At 52.9% G+C, this 2773-nt stretch overlaps 1 protein-coding gene across 1 annotated transcript in view; it reads right to left on the reverse strand.

Moving 5' to 3' along the window:
- Positions 1 to 2773, reverse strand: part of NAA10 (N-alpha-acetyltransferase 10, NatA catalytic subunit) — a 136594-nt gene that overhangs the window by 63073 nt on the left and 70748 nt on the right. The gene's annotated exons all lie outside the window — the stretch shown is intronic.

The following is a 2773-nucleotide window of genomic DNA, read 5'->3' on the forward strand; positions in this document are numbered from 1 at the left end:
AGTGGGTGGTGGTTTCAAGCCTGAAGATGCAAACAAACCAGTACACAAAGCCCATTTCTGGGGATAGGATTCCTGACGTCACTCCTGTTACCACTTTCTCCATCAGTCTGGGTCCTGTGAGGAAGTCAAAACAATGACAGGTCCTTCCCCAGTGCCTTCAGAGATGCCTTGATCCTGGCCTCCTGGCCTCCCGAAGTGGGCGACAATACATTTGGTTTTGTAAGGCCCCTGCAGGCTCACCAAGCCCCTAAGGCTGGCAGCATGGGGAAGGGTGCAATCCTCAAACTTAGCAACTTAGAGACGGGTGCAGGGCTTCCCTAGTGCTGGGGTCCTGGAGCTCAGAAGAGGGCCCTGTGGAGCTGGGACCCCAAAGGTTGAGACCCCAAAGACGATGGCTTAGTAAGTGGCACATCCACTCTCTGGCTTAGCACGTCTCCTCGGGGGGCATGTGCCTCTGAGGAAGGTCGGCGCGGACCCCCTTCGTTCATGATGGCCAGAACCGGAAACCACTTGAAGGTCTACCAACAGGAAAATGGATAAACTGTGGGGTATGCATACAATGGACACTGTCCAGCAATGAAGAGGCGGGAAGAACTGATAGACAGCCACGTGGGAGATGTCACAGGTGACTTGTCTTTGGAGCAGGATGTTGGATGGGTGGAGGCATGAAGGGGCTTTTCTCAGTGATCCAATGTTCTTCAGCTTGCTCTGAGTGGCAGATTTGCAAGTAAAGAATGCAGGTGTCCACTTTATTTCCTGCAAGCTAACTCTCAATAAAGATATTTTCAGGGCAGAGAAATTATTCTGTGTGATACCATGAAGGTGGATCCATGTCCTCGTACATTTGTCCAAATCCACAGAACACACGCCACAGAGAGTGAACCGTAAGGCAAGCCGTGGGCCCTGGTTAATGATAACACACGTTATTGGCTCATCAGTGGTAAGTGCGAGATGTTACTAGAAGCTGAAACTGCTGAGGGTAGGGAGTGAGGAAGTCTATATAGGAACTCTGGCCTCTGCTCAGTTTCTCTGTATACCTAAATTTACTTTGAAAACCAAAGTCTATTGGGGCGCCTGGGTGGCTCAGTCCGTTAAGTGTCCGACTCTTGATTTCGGCCCAGGTCATGATCTCACGGTTTATGTGTTCGAGCCTCGCATCGGGCTGCACACTGACAGCACACAGCCCACTTGGGATTCTTTCTGTCTCTCTCTGTCTCTGTCTCTGTCTCCCTCTGTCTCTCCCCTGCTTGCATTGTCTCTGTGTCTCAAAATAAAGAACAGTAAACTTAAAAAAAAAAAAAAAAANNNNGGCTCTGTGCTGACAGCCAGCTCAGAGCCTGGAGCCTGTTTCAGATTATGTGTCTCCCTCTCTCTCTCTCTGGCCCTCTCCTGCTCACGCTGTCTCTCTCTCTCTCTCTCTCTCTCAGAAATTAAAATAAAGAAACAAATAACTAAATAAATAAAGGAGATATTCGTTTATTGGCTACACTGCAAGAGAGCGGTCAGAGGAGAGCAGGGGAGAGGCTGCCTGCCAAGTCCATTAATCTTTTTAACATCCAGGAAGGCATCCCAGGGCAGATGTGGCAGGTCCACAGCGTCAGGACCCCAGGCTCCTTTTATTTCTCAGNAGGCATTCGTGTTCCCTTGAGGAGAGACAGAGGGGGCAGAAAAAGGCATGCTCTTGTTTTTTGAGGGCCCAGCCTCGAGGCTACCCAGGCGCTCACATTCCACTGCCCCACCTAGATGCAAAATGTACCTTCGGCTGAGCACAGTTCTATTGTTATGTAAAAATAAGCACAGACACTGGGGACAAGAAACAGACACTGGCTGCCACCATTGGAGATTAAGCAGGGATGATGAGTGTAGAGGGGATTTGCTGTCAACAGGAGCAGAGAAATGGGGCAAGAGGTGGAGGGGCGTGTACTGGTAGGGGCGGGAGTTCCCAGTGATGGAAGCTATTACCGCGCATTTGTCTGCTCGAGGGACTGATCAACAGAGACAGAAAAATCAGCGATGCAGGAAAGAGAGCAGTCCCCGAGTGGGTCGCGGGGGTAGGACCCAGTTCTCCGGGCAGAGGGGCTGACCCCAATGGCCTGCAGCTCACCCACGGGGGCCGAGAGGGCAAGGGGTTTGGGTCCCAGCCTGGGGGGACTGACTTGGCAGTGGAAAGGTGGGAATTTGGGGAAAGAAGTTCTTTTCTGATGCTTTCTGTGCTCGGTTACAGAAGAGACAAAGGCTGCTACTGAGATGTGAGACAGGCTGGAGCTCACCTTGGAGAGCCCGCGGGCAGACCCAGAAATTCCCAAAGCAGGTCGGCCAACCCTGCGGGTCCACTTAAGGTTTCCCTTCATTTAAAGGGAGCTTTACTAGGGGGGGTCCGAGTGGCTCAGTCGGTTAAGTATACGACTTCAGCTCCGGTCATGATCTCTAGGTTCAGGAGTTCAAGCCCCTGATCTCTAGGTTCAGGAGTTCAAGCCCCGAGTTGGCGTAGGGCTTTGTGCTGACAGCTCCCAGCCTGGAGCCTGGAGCCTGCTTCGGATTCTGTGTCTCCCTCTCTCTCTTTGCCCCTCCCCCACTTGCGCTCTGTCTCTTTCTCAAAAATAAGCAGTAAGTAGTGTTCAAATAGCGTTCACTGGTCGAGGAAGGGCACCGTAGTGGGGACCGGTCCCCTGGGCGCTGGCGTTGCAACGGGAAGCCGGGCGCACGGCAGGGGCGAGGGCAGGCAACGAGGCGTGCAGGGGTGGAGGGCAGGGCCCGGCGGGGAGGAGGTAGG

Source organism: Crocuta crocuta, unplaced genomic scaffold (genome assembly GCF_008692635.1).
Source record: "Crocuta crocuta isolate KB4526 unplaced genomic scaffold, BGI_CrCroc_1.0 scaffold978, whole genome shotgun sequence".
NCBI lineage: Eukaryota > Metazoa > Chordata > Mammalia > Carnivora > Hyaenidae > Crocuta > Crocuta crocuta.